This window comes from Haliaeetus albicilla, chromosome 10, assembly GCF_947461875.1.
Source record: "Haliaeetus albicilla chromosome 10, bHalAlb1.1, whole genome shotgun sequence".
Taxonomy (NCBI): Eukaryota; Metazoa; Chordata; class Aves; order Accipitriformes; family Accipitridae; genus Haliaeetus; species Haliaeetus albicilla.
Genome location: NC_091492.1, coordinates 38,126,064 through 38,140,211, shown reverse-complemented (window position 1 = coordinate 38,140,211; position 14,148 = coordinate 38,126,064). Strand labels below are relative to the sequence as shown.

The 14,148-nt window shown below is 45.6% G+C and overlaps 1 long non-coding RNA gene across 1 annotated transcript; it reads right to left on the bottom strand.

The window, feature by feature from the left end:
• Nucleotides 1-3,341: 3,341 nt before the first annotated feature.
• On the bottom strand, nucleotides 3,342-6,798 carry LOC138687178 (uncharacterized). The gene is made up of 3 exons (XR_011326447.1): nucleotides 6,598-6,798; nucleotides 5,990-6,063; nucleotides 3,342-4,168 (listed from the first exon to the last, which is right to left on the bottom strand). It is a non-coding gene; the product is annotated as an uncharacterized lncRNA (long non-coding RNA).
• Nucleotides 6,799-14,148: the final 7,350 nt, after the last annotated feature.

Genomic DNA, 14,148 nt, shown 5'->3' with positions numbered 1-14,148 from the left:
GAGCTGGGCCGTGGCGGCAAGCTGAGCCTTGCAGGGAGCAGGGTAGTCTGTGTGTGAGGGGATGGGTGGGCGCCTGCCCTGCAGGGCCGATGATGTGGCTGTGCCCATCTCTTCCCCTTGGTAGCGTGCCCTTTTGAGCACCTTTGAGCCAGCGTGTAAATCTCCCAGGGTGAGTTTCTGCTTTGCTGAGGGACCTCCCAGTGTGTGCTCTTGGCCCAGGGCAGCTGGAGCTGCTTAGGGGGGCAGCTGGCCCGAAGCCAGGCTTGCTAAGGAGGTCCCTGCCAGAAAAAGGGTCTGAGGTGGTGGCAGGGCGATGTGCTGCTGTGCTTACAGCTCAGGGAGGCAGGGGCAGGAGAGAGGGCAGCAAGGGCAGCGTGCTTTGGCTCTGTGAGGTGGGTTTTTGTGCCTGGTGTAGTGAAGGGCCTGTCCCTTTCCCAGGGCTGCAGCCTGCCTGTTTCATTTAAAAATGGCTCAGTCTTTTGCCACAGGTGTCAAAATGGGTCTTGTGCCGCTGCCTGTTGCCTGTGTGGTGGGTGGCTCGCAGCAAGGTGGGCTCTGAGCCCCTTTTTTCATTAGTAAAATGGGGAGGTGCCACTGGCTTTCTAAAAACATTTTGAGGTTCACTGGGGAGTGGTGTGCAAGAACAGCTTTAATTACTGATTTAATTCAGTTTTATTATACAAGCAACTGGGACATGGAGTGCTTTCTGTGCTCTGTGCCTCCGGCTAGTTGTACCTATTCAGGCTCCATAGGAAAAGGAGCTGATTGACACTACATACATGTTATACTTCCTCACGCCTTTCCTGTAACAGGGAGCGGGTGGAGTGATGAGATGTGAAGGCTTCTTCTCAGGGGAGGCAGTGAGGAGTTCTAATATTTTGCTAATTCAAGTTAATGCTTATTTGCATGTATTTTCCTTTCCTTTCCTGCACCTCAAAATAAATGTACCGTGTAAAATGAAAACCCAAATGAGTGTCTCAAGCAGCATTATGATGAGAAGATCAATTAAGAGCTAGCATAAATGGAGATGGCATCTGAAGTTACTCTCTTGAATGAGTACAGGATAACTGAACGCTATTAGGTGTAAACTTCCTAACAAATGCTTGTAGTAGTATTGTTAGAAATATCTGTGGCTAGAAGTGACTATCAGCAGGTGAATAATAATAATATTAGGAATGATAAATGGAGCTCTGCTTATGCTGGACTTCAGAAAGTCACTCCCGGTCGCAAATCTCAACCCATGTAGCAATTTCTGTGTGTTCCGGCATAGGTTGTGTAGAATTTGCTAGAGTGCAATTACAGTTGTCCAGGGTTTTGTATCAGGAAGTGAATGAGTTTGAGCGTTCTTCATAGTGCTCACTTATTTTACATACTTCAGTTGTGCTGGCTGGAGAGCTGACAGGGTCTTAGTTTCTTCTGTCAAGTTTGTCCAGAGAAATGAAAGCAGCTGGAGCCAAATGCGTGTAGAGGTCAACTGGAGTTGTCACAAGAACAAGCTGGTCTGCAGTATGCTCTTAAAAACTGTATGACTGTATTTGAGATATCTTAGTTGTATTGTTTCTTCTGCTATGAAGCTTGCAGAAATGTTGCGAATGTGTTAAAACTCCATGTTAGTAGGAATGATGAGCTCTTGCGACTTCTTTTCTCACTGTGGTTTCTGGTGATGCTGTGTGCCAAAGCTCACCTGCTGACATCTGCAGATTTCACAAGTTGACTGTGCCTGGTTCCCCTCCTCTCAGGGATCCTGCCCACAGCACAGAGGTGGGAGAAAACTCCCCTATAATTGAGCATCCATTGAGATACAGAGGGGATTAGGCACTTTAGGGTACTGCCTTGTATGATTAAATGTAAAGATGATTCTTCCTAAATGGGACGTGTTCTGTATCTTTCTCCAGGGAGACTGAGATGAAAATACTAAGATGTTTCAGAATATTGCAAGCACTTTGGACATACTGAATCAATGCAGTTGGAGACAGCATAGACTTATTTCACCTTCATCCTCCCAACAGGGAAAGATACGTCCTTTACGCAAGGAGGCTGGCAGGACTTTCAGAAGTTGCTCAGGTAATTAAGAACAGATAGATAGAATTAAGACCTACACAAAGGTATTCTGAAAGTTTTTGTCCCTGAACCTTATGCCAGAATATGTCCTGATGCCTCCTCAGCCCTGGTAGAGAAGAGGTATCAAAAAGAGGGGGGGAAAAATTGCTCTTTTTTATTAAAAAAAAAAGTTTTATCTTAGGAAAGATGCACCTATGGTTTCTCCACTCTCAGAAATTCTAGGTCATGGTGAGAGACAGACTTCCTTAGCTATACCCACTGCAGTTCTTTCTGTGTTGGCCGTGCATATAAAGAGCCCTTAAGAAGGGAGCAAAATTTATGGTGATTCATTTGCATCTGATGGACCCAGGGTTCAGTGCTACTGGTAACTTGATCAGCACTATTCAAATGCTAATCTCATTATGTGCGTTAGAGACTGAAGCGCAGCAATCCACCTCCATTAGCGCAATGTGCCTGTGTGATGTTCTGGCTGGTGCGCAGGGTCGTGGTACCCCCTGCGGACATCCAGCACATGCTGCATAGCATCAGGGTTGATATGGGCAGAGAATGGCAACTCGGTGGAGGAGCCAATGAAATGAGCAAACATGGGAAGAGGAGCTAGAGTCCTCTGGAAAATGCCAAAGAGGGGGGAAGGGATTGTGGCCAACAGAACAGTTTAGATTAGACTTTTTTTTCCTTTTCACCATAAATATGTCCATCCTTTCCTCTTGCTTCCACGTGAATGTTGTCAAAAAAAAAAAAAAAAAGCAGTAAACAAAAGAATTTGTCCTGAATGTAGATACAGCTTAAAAGCATGATTAGTAATTGTTTGACCCTATGAAAAATACTGTGCCTGTGCTGTTTGGTGTTAAGACATGGCATTTTTGCTTGTCCCACGTAGCAAGGACTAAAATCTGCTGGGCAGCATGTGGCACACTCAAAGACAGCGTGCACAGGAGTTATTTCTAGGTAAAGGCCCTCTGACAGAACCTTGTTACTGAAAGCACCTTGAAACGTTTGGAGGTGCTGCTGCAGTTTCTAGTCCTGGTGCGAAGGATGCCTACCCCAGGCTGTTACCTACGGTATGTCAGTGGTGGGTTGGTTGGTTTGAGTTTTTCTGTGCCTTATCTGCTTTTGTAAGGATTCTGTATTTGGGAGGTCACAGGAGTTATAATCCTGAAGAAGCAAGATTTGTAAGGTGACAGTGTATTTATTAGATAAGCTACTTAGCTGGCAAAAGCAGATGAGCTCTGATAACACTCAGTTCTGGCATCAGCTGGCTTAGTAAATAGCACAACCTCCCCAAAACGATTGTTCTTCTGATGGGCCGTTGCAACTGCAGCAGCCCTATTACTAGAGCTTTGTAGTTCTAGGCGATGCCTTTTGTGTTTATTTCTGGTACAGTATCAGTTGCCTAATAGCAGTGTTAGTGTTGCTGTGAGTCTTGTTATTCTAACATGCCCCTCTCCAGGGTCAACACGGCCATGGTTAGCCTCAGTGCTTACTGTAGCAGCAAGAAACTGCGAACATGCTTGTGTTAAGGTTTATGAACGTTATGCGTGGCTCTGCTGCCTGCCTGGGGAGAGCAGAACAGGAAGGATGACACAGTGACATAGATAAGCAATCACAGTAATCATGCAGGCAGGCAACAATGGCTGGCAGTTTGCTGAAGGGAAAAGTTACCTACCTGACTGCATTCAGGTATCTCTTCCCAAGGGAGGCATGGCTGCCGAAAGGGGAAGGGAATTGGGAGTGATTGTTGGGAATGTGGGTGTAAGTGCCCACGCAAAGACTGTGTTGCATACTCTGACACCCAACACATACCTTTGGGAATTAAAACCCCCTCACTGGCAACAGATACAGAGCTAGGAATGTGTCTTCGTCTGTTCTTAAGCAAGTTGTCTCAGCTTTGCAGTGACAAGTCTGGCAAAACAAACTGTGCTTTGCTGTGGGAGGCAAAAAAAAATTCTGAATTGTAGCAAATCTAAGAGACAGTCCCAACTGCGTGTATTGATTAGGAGTGAACATGTGGGGTGGTAATGTTGATCCTGACATAAGATGGGGGGAGTCATGGAATTTCATCCTTGTAGAGGTATAGGAGTGATACCTTGCAGAGAGGAATATGCCTCTGGAAAACAAAAAGATGAGAGATAAATCATATATTGCTATCGTGTAGTTCTCTTCCCCAGTGCAAGACTTGGTGAGTTATATTTTGACTGTTGCCTCTAAGCTTTTTTAAGATGCTTGTTGTTAGCACAGAGATGAAGACTGTATGTGTGCATCTTTGCATGCACATGTGCAAATCATTTCCTTGCTGCGAACTTCACATTACTCTTTGGAGCACAGACCTAGCAGCTTTGGAATACCTGACCTCATTGCACAGAGAATCCTGTACATGTTGCAAAGCTGTTTTGTGTGCAGGACAGTGCTGTGCCTGTGTGGTGGCTGATTGTACATGAGTGAGTGATCTAATAAAGCTACTTATGGATGTTGTGCTTAAAAGAACTTTATTAACCTAGGTAAGTAACAGATTGCAGGAACGTACTATGTTGTGGCATTGAGAGGCAGAAACTTGAATCTCATTGTCGGGCCTGGCTGCCTGCACCAGCTTGGACAGAAAGAGTATTGGTAAGGGTAGGGTAAGAATTTTTGAAGCTGTGAGGATAACTAACTTACTAAACCATTTTGCCAAGTATTAGAAGTTGTAAGTTAGTAGAACCTTCTAGAATATCTGATCTCTTACAACCTAGATTGAAAACTGCACAGAAACAGTTCCTGAGGCCCTGTGACCCACACAGAGATTCCTGGCTCTGCATCTTGGGCTGGGGCAGGATGAAAGTCAGCTTTCCTGTTTTCTTTTGGAGGCAGGAGGTACTCATCACTCAGATGACTTGGGCAGGGTAGAAGTGAAGGGTAAAGCTGCCTCCCATGGCTGCAAAGGAGAGATCCCAGCAGTGCCAGTGCAAGGGGCATCTGCTGCCTCTTCTGTGCCAGATCTTGGATGAAAAGAACTGGGTAAGAGCTTTGTGAGGTGTGGGAGGTGAGCTGAGGTACAGTTGGCCCGGAAAACAGACCTGAAAATCAGTTGTCTATGCAGCCCTGGTAGGTGGCAGTGCTTTCCAAACCTGTTGCCTTTAAATCTCTGGTAATTAGAGCCAGATGCTGAGCTCAGGTCTCAGCTCTAGCACGGGGACTCTGAGCTGCACGGGAGGCTGAATGGTGCTGACTGCTGTCTGTCCTTAACCGAGGTCCTGCTGATTTTCTCGGCCTCATTAACTGCAGCCTCGCAGCTCTGTAGGCTGGGCGGCAGAGGGCACTCCGAAATAAGCGATGGTGCCTGGGACACATGGGCCGAGCAATTGAGGAGAAACAAATCTGCCATCTGCCTTTCCTGTAAGGTGAGCAAGTCTGGCAGGAAAAACCTTGCCACGACCTTTAGTTGTGACATATCTGTCACGGCAGGGACTGACTGGTAGAGCTAGCGAGTACTTGAGTATCAGATATGAAATTGCTCAAGAGCCTGGCAGTTTGTATTCCGCCATATTCTGCTGGGGAGGTTTTTGACCTTCCAAGGGACATAAAGGAAATGCGTTTTGCTGACTCTGCATTGTTGTCTCAGGTGAAGCCTTTAAATATATGGGTCTCCTCTGGTATAGCAAGCATGCAGAAATCCATAGTGCATTTACCAAAAAAACAGTGGTTTGTCGTGGACAGTGCAGTAGTTCTCCTTGTTATTGCACTGTGTTGGATAAGCAGCAGCTGTATTCTGCTCCAGAGGTGGCTACATTTCTGTGGTTGTGTGCATGTACATTTTTGGAAAGCTGCTTTGGGGTGAAAGGTACTCTATATGCAGCCTCTGATGCAAGTTTTCCATTATTTTAAGGTTCATGAGTACTTACTAAAAAATAAAAACCTCCCCATGTAACAGTAGTTTAATATTCTCTCTTACCTTTGAGCAATTCGCTTTGGGCTTCACCTTCGCAGTAGACATAGTGCATAGATGGCACTGTGAAGTCTTTAAGCCTTGCAGAATAAGCAGAACACAGACGGTAGGATGGGTGAAGAAGACAGGTCCAAGAGAAGAAAACACTTTGGTGCAGCTATAAAGAGCTCATTGATTACAAATAATTCTTGTGGTCATTTTGAGTCCAGGCAAGTAGTAGTTAATAGTCTTCCCCATGCTGTGACAAAGGTGGGATCAGGTGTTTGGAATACTCTGCCATGAAGATAGCCCTGGTCTGTGCTGTTACCAGGCTTAAAAAGCACTGTCTACGGATGGATCCCAACAGAAACCTGGGCTCTGAAAATCACTTTGTCCCTCTTACCCTGCGTGTAAACTGAGATTTGAATTTCAATGTGTTTAGCATCAAGCCTGGCCTTTAGGCTGCAACCCCAGACAGTAAAGAAAGAAACAAGTCCAGATATAGCTGTGGTTGTGTCACAGATCAGAGCTCAAACAGAGGTGCACACAGATATACAGTAATTTCAAGTTTATTAGGTTGCAGACAGCATGACTAGATCAGAGAGAGGGATTAAGCTCTAGGTAAGAAGACAAACCTGCCAAGGAAACACCTGAGCTGGATCTGTGATGAAACCTCAGAAAGACCTCAGGAACCTGAAAACCCAGTTGGTGTCCAGGACAATGCTGAAATTAGTTTTTTCCCTGCCTCTCTGCTGACACTGTGATCTTTCTTCCAATTTGAAGAGAGCTTTCTTTCCTTCCAGATGTAGCTCTTATCAGCTTGTGGGACAAGTGACTTAGTGCAGTGCCTGAGGCTATGGGAACAGGGCTGATGGTAACTGAGTTCCTACCCATCAGCTGAGCCTGGAAAACCAATCATGTTTGTGTTCCTGCTTCATCTCAAATGATAGGAAGTAAAACTCCTAAGCTTTAATCTCACTGAAGATTCCTTGAAACCAGAGCAGGCTTAAGAGCAGGTACACCAGTTCACAGCATGTCGCTGAAACCAGGACACAGCTTCACTGAGGAGCAGGAATTCATGTTGCCATAACCCTGGCGCATGGGATATATGGTGGACCAAATCCCTTTAGAAATGCTTGAAGTGAGGCGTAGGGAGCTGGATTTCTTGCAAAAGATGTGCTTTGAATTTGGGAGCTGCTTTGGCTGCTGAATTCTTAGGGAACTCGAACCCAATAGGATGTAAATTGGGAATCCAAAAGTCAGCTGCCATTTCTTGAGAACTGAGCACATTTGTGTGCCTGTGCAAGGGAGCTCTCAAAGAACAAATTGAAATTGGAGTCCCTTTTCCTCTAATATCTATTACTTGGATTTTTGAGTGTTATTGGTAACAGTATAGGTAAAAAGTGACATTTCAGCAGATGCAACTTTTACCCTGAGTATGAGTCTCGAATTTAAAACTTGTTTACAACAGAGCCTGCTGCTGATTGCTATCCCTCAAAGTTACTGTGGTTTCACCTTTTCCCAGGAGATTGTGTCTACTAACTGCATAGAAGTGATAGGAAAAGCAAGCTTGCCCCTCACTTTATTAGGGATCCTTTGCAAAAAGCTCTCTTCAAGGTGCGAGTAGCTTTTGCTGAAATATTGGGGCTGTTCTGCCTCTCAAAAAGTTGATGTACTTTGGGAGAAAATTATTCACTGGACCTGCAGTTGCACTACACTCTGAGGGGGTGTTTGGGAAGTGGAGGTGGGTACTGTGTGTATGCCCATACAAGTGGTCACCACTAGATGACACCATGACTCTGGCAACAAGGTCCAGATGAACCCTAAAACCAAGGGCATTTCGCCTGTTTCGGAGGGTTTGTTACAAACCCAGAACACGGGCTGGCTTTGCAAACCTTTCAGTGAACCAGGGTCAAGTTTCCCCCAAATGTAGGCTGAGGTTTGAGCAGAATGGGCTCAGTTCCAGGTGACAGGGTGGGATTTACGATTTGGGGTGGAAACCATCTGAACGTTTGACTTGCAACCAGGCTGATCTTGGCTGTGGTTATGCTTGGAGGGCCTGTGTGTGTTTGAAACAAAATCTCAGACCGAGGTTCAGGGAATATGAGCCTGCCTGAGCCAAAACTAGAAGGGGTTTCCACGACCCTGCTGAGAACTGCTGTAAGGTTTCATGTGACTTCATTGCTCACCCAAGGTGGGTCTGGGCACGAACCCAAAAGCAGTATCCAGAGCTGGTCAGCAGTAACCCCGCTTCCCTTTTAACCCGTTGTCACTGTGGGTGGTAGGTAACCAAACACTTGACAAGGAGTCAGCCTTGCCATGCTGCTGCCACACCTGGCTTAACAGCTCACCATAGTGTAATGGTGGCTCAGCCGCTACAGGGGCAGCCCTGCCTCCAGGAGCGCTTTGCTTTCTGGTCAACTGACTGACTCGTTACCCACCAGCAGAAGGTATCTGCTTCTCCTGGAGTGTCTTTCTGGGGTCTCGCTCTTTAAATTGCACAGGGCCTAGCAGGTACAGCTCTGCAGCTGTTCATCGAGCAGTGGCTGCTGCTTGCTACTTCTTTCTCTTTTTTGGCAGAGGAAATGCTTAGTTATTCCATAGCCTGAAAAAGTTTTTTTTTCTCCTGTAACTACTGTGTATGTACACCTACTCAAGTCACCCTTCCATAGCTTTTTTTCATCCCTGTCAGTGAGACTCAGAGGATGTTCACATGAAGCGTGTTAAACCAACCTGCATGTCTTCTTGCAAAGGGTACTTCTGCATCCCGAAGTTTGGCAACTACCATGTAATGTGGCTCCAAGGACTGATTCAGGGAATTGATAATCTAAGAGGTGTTTGTACAGTGCTCTGTCACCTCCTTTGAAATTCATGTCTTTCCACTACCACCACAGTGACAATCCTCACATGCAATCTGGTTAAATATCTTGTAGCAAGAAGTCAGCACAGAGTGAGGGCATTCACTTAGTGAGCACGTTGTGTGCAAGCTACGCCCAAACGCCTGTTGTCCTTGTGTCCCACACTAGTCAGTGGCCTAGAGGGATCCTGGCAGTTTGAGAGACAGGTCTTTTTGGTAACACTGTGACTGCCAATAGTGCTTGGAGCTTTGTATTTTATATTGGCAAACTTGTAGTGCATGGGAGTTTCCTGAGTTATTAATTCATACCTTGATATTTTCATAGGATGCTCAGATGGCTAGCTAAAACAAACTAGCCGTATTAATATCGTTACCTTATGCTAATTTGTTGTTATGTGTGTAGAAAACTCTTTCAAAATAACATTCATAAAAGCTTCGTTACTATTGTAAGGTTAAATATCACAGAAAACCCCACTACAAATGTTTTGGTTTACTTTTTGGTTTTGTAGGCAGAATAGTAGAGTGTTTACCCTGAATCATCCCGAAGCTTTGCTCTGGTTGGAATATGGTTTTTGTGGAAGTCAGCTTTTATTAAGGCTGGAATTTATATTTCTGATTCTTGATGATACTATGTCTTTTGCTATATTCACTGATGCAGTCAGAGAATTCTAAAAGATTAGTTTTACAAAAACTCTGTTCATAGCCTATCATGGAACAGCAGTATCACTATTCCTATATTTAATTAACATCTAAATTAATTTACCAGCTTACAGCATTTGAGTCTCTAGCTCTCCAGAAAACCCTGAGGGCCTTTTTGAAATGCAGGTACACTTGTTATCTTGCAAGGCTGCAACACTGTAGCTGATTTTAATGAGAGATTGCATATTTTTATTCACACTTTAGACACTTAGTTCTTACGACCCTTCACATGATTAAGCATTGTTTGGTGGGAGGGGCAGGACTCTAGGCAGGAGAAATAATAGGCAAACTCTTTCCTTTTTACACCATGATAGTTCAGCCCAGCGTTCTCTGCCACAAGTGCTGTGTAAAACAGACATTAGGACAGATCAGGGGAGGCAACAGATATGGATAGATAATAGAAGTAAAACAAGTGGGTACTCATGGCCTAGAGTGCGAATTGTATTGTGGATGTGTTGTCTGTATCAGGTTGTTCCTGTCCAAGTCTGGAACAGCAGGAGTGGTGTTCGGGTGTGTTCACTGAATTATCACAAGGGCAAGAAAGTAGCTCGGTCAGTCTCATGTGATACTTCTCCTGGCAGTGTCAGGTAACTTTTATCCTTGATAAGCCTTCCAAAATTAATTGTAAAATTTTTTTTTGCATTGAAAGCCTTTATTGCTTAAAGGAAATTACTACTTTCTGAGCAGTGTGTCATACTGCAGAGATTTCTTGTTGTGTCCAAAGACAGAAGATGCAGCTATATCTAGCACTCAGCACTATGTTGTCTAAAGTTACGCTAGTCTCAATGTTTTCCTGAAGTCCTGTGTGAGCTTCTGTTGTTCCAAAAGGCAAATATACTACAGGCACAACTTCTTTCCTTCACCTGCAAAGTACTTCTGGAGCAGATGTGTGAGGGAGCTGAGTGGAGCTGCCACAAGCACCCTCTAGGGCTCTGTGCAGCTCTGCTCCAGAATTAATGGGCCATGGTCTCTGTGAATGTTGAGACCATTCTGTAGGTGTTCCTTATAACCCTTGACCTTTCTTCCTCCACTGCCATGTGCAGAGTATGGACGGGGAAAAGAATAATTCGTGTATCTCTTAGCCCCACTCCTGCCCCTGCTCTGCCAGGCTTACAACATTCAAGGTAGCTTTCCCCAGTGGTGGAGGATTGACAGTCTCCAGCACAGACACTGGAGTGAGGAAACTCTAAAGCTCTGGGCTGGTTTCCATTGTACACGTTGAACTATGAAGAACCTTATGCCTTGCAGGAAACAGCAATGTTACTGAAGCATCATCAGTGCTTGTAGATGTGGATTTGTGATTTATTCTGTGACTGACTCTTACTTACGGGCCTGGACACCTTCTGAAAAGCTGACTCTCCTGCAGAATGTCTGGGAGGTCAAATGGGATTGTTTAACAGGATGAAATGTCACTGCAGCAAGCCTCTTTGGTGCAGATTCCTGTAATGCTTGTAGCTTTCTGTTTGGCTGGGGGTAGGGAATCTCTTGCCCGAGAACTGATACTCTACAAGTTAGTGCTTGCTGCCTGCTCACTTTCTGTGTGCTGATATGATAGAGAAGCAACCCAGGAAGCTGATGGAGAGTTGGAGAACTGTTGTAGTTTGGAGAAGAGGGGAGACATTTGTGAGAATCAGCGTGGTTTTCCCTCTGTTCTGCTGCCTGTGCCTGACCGTTTGTTCCCACATCTCTGCACAGGATAGCAGAGTGGGTAACAGCTTGGCCTTGTGCTGGGTCCTCCAACTAAAATCAGGAGTTAGTGTCTTCTTTGACAGCCAAATTTCACTGGTGCTGTTTTAACACCATACTGCATCCACTCTCCAACCAGCTCCTGCAAAGTTAGCTTTCTGCATGGATGTAAGTCCCACAGCTTGCTTGTGCAGATAACCTAAATGGTGTGAGTGGTGCACAGAGTTGCCAAAAGGAGAAGCTCTTCTCAGCTGTGTCACTTGATGGGCTGCATTATGTTGGGAAGGTCAGCAAAACAGCCTGGGTCTGTTTGCCTGTCTGTAACACAGGGTGATACGAAGAGCCTCATGTTGAAATTGCTTTGTGACCCTTGGACTGGAAGTGCCAAGGCCTGGCATTTCATCAGAAGAACTGTTGGGCTCCTAGTGTTGCTCCTGTTTGTTGGGCCTGCTGAGACCCTAGTGGGGAAGGATTTTCATCTTCTTTTTTACAGCTGGGAAAACAGAGGCCTAAACAGACTTGAGTCAATGATGCAGACTCCCACATGCCCAGCTCTAGTCCAAGAGCTGCCGGTGTCCATCATGTAGAGAAAAGCTGAAGAGCTTAAGCAGGGCACTAAAGTTCTCACTAAAAGTGAAGCAAAAGGCTGGGGGTCCATTCATTGGGGCCCCAACCAGTGAGTTGTCAGTAAGTCATGGCAGCATCAGAGAGACAGACTCCCTGCTTCTTTAGGGGATGAGAGTGTAACTGTGGGGAATGAAGAATAAGGCACAGCTTCTTGCTTGAAGTCCTGCCTGTAGAAAAGGAGCTCCAGCAAAGGCTGTCAATCTCCCATTTGGTTTTTCTTTCTGTCTCTCATTCTTCCATCTCCCTGTCTGGCCATTTGTGCTGCCTGCCTGTTTGTTTGTTGGCTGAGTGCCTGCTGAATTATTTACCAGCCTGACTGAATTAAGCAGCAGCAAAAGCAGGCAAGTGAATCCCACCTGAGACTCTTCCAGGGAGAAGGGGGGTGAAGTGGGGTGTGCATATGGGGGTGTTGATACATAGTGCTTAATTAAATGTACCAGCCCATTCCAGGCAAAACCTTGTGGGAGGAGAAACTCTTCTATTGCCCTGAGACAGGGCTGAAGAAAGCTGAGCACATGGCTAACACACCAGCTCAGGTGGCAGCATGCCCCATCTCCAAGCTGGGTGGGGGTCCTCCTGCTGGGAGTTACCTTCATCCCAGCACACTGGGATGTGGCAGGGCTGTCAAGCGGTCATTCCCCTCCACCACATCAGTTGTGGTGTTTGTGATGGTTGTTGTGCTGTGTGGGGTTAACTGGGTTAATGAGCGCATTGTACATTATTAGAGGCTGAATTGGCAATTATGCAAATTATTGTGTCTCCCAAAGTGCCACAGTTACTGGGGATGTTTAAAAGGACAGGGGTTCTTGTACCACACAGAGTCAGAGCTGAGTATCTGGACACCAGAGGACCTCTCTTTAGCAAATGGTGGTGCACTGGGTGTTTGAGGTAAGGAAATGTCTCCTGGTTGGCATATCCGTCCCAGCAAGAATGCCCAAGCTTAGCACACGGTCCTTAACTCATGCAGTTCCTCTCTTGTCTGTGCGTCTCTCATCTCTAAAGTCTTACAGATGGGGAAAATGAGACATAGATCATTCTGTGATATATCTGGTCTGGTTACTCTCTCACTAGAGCATGCGTGCTCCAGTATGGTTGCTTTCTCCAAGCCAGTGCTTCCTACCCTGTGGTGGACACAGCCTTGTGACTCTGGAATGTGCACTCCTCACGGTTCTTCGGACCGTAGCAGTTGGTTCAAATGCCAGAGATCTTCCCAAGACTCTGTTCTCCTTCCCATCATGCTCTGCCTGTGCTGAAAGGCAGCAATCTTCCCACAGGTCACTATTTGCCAAGGTGCGGAAGCAGATTTTGATTTGTAGATATGCCAGTTTGGGCTGCTTTCTAAGTTGCATCACTTTGTCATGTTACTGTCATGCCACTGTAGTAATGCCATCCTGGCTCTTCCTACTATGTAGGTGTCCCAATAAAGATAACCCAGGGATGCCTTTGTGCCCTAAAACTAGCTTTGGAACATTGTTTCTGGGTACTGAGCAGTTGCAAACTATAAAGCAGTACGGGGTTTGAGAAGGGTTATCTTCCCTGCTTCCATGGGCTCACATGCAATGCTCATCAAGATTACTGCTGGCTTCAGTGAGAGCAGAATTGAGGCTGAGAACAGGGAATGCCACAACATGCTCCGAGTCATCCTTAATGCTGATCTGAAAGGTGCATGTTCAAAGCAATATAGTACCAGTGTGTGGGCTGCACAACCTTTCCAAAAGGCTGGTTAGATATCTGGTGGTTAACCTGTGCTGAGCTCCATGCTGACTGCAGTGTCTCCACTTACTCCTTAGGCGTAGTCATGCTCATGCAGTATAGCTATATCGGTGGATGAGTTCAGACTGCAGAATTTATGACATCTAAGGCCTGAAGAAGGAACTGATGCACTTTTAAAATCTATAGACTGTTTCTCTCATATTGTCTTTTCCCTGAAAGAGTTTTCATCTCACCCGGCTTAGCAGGGAAAGTCATCCATCCACTAAATGACTTGTGAACCTGGGAGTGCTTTAGTTGTGCATGTACAGTACAGAGCATCTTTGTCTTAGGCCAGCTGATTGAGAACTGGTCCTTGTCAGCCCTTTCTTTCACATATGGATATACATGCTTGAGTGTATTAGGAGAGACTTAACCCTTCCAATCAGCCTGCTTGCACTGCTATCTCCCAGACTTCTGACTTCTTAAGGCATCTCTTCCCTTTCAGAATGTGGCATATCAGAAGAAGCAACTGATGCAGACTAGTCCTTATTGTCTGTAGCATCAATTTACCCTGTGAGGTAGAATACTGTCTCCAGAACGTGGATAAAGAGGGAGCTGGAAACAG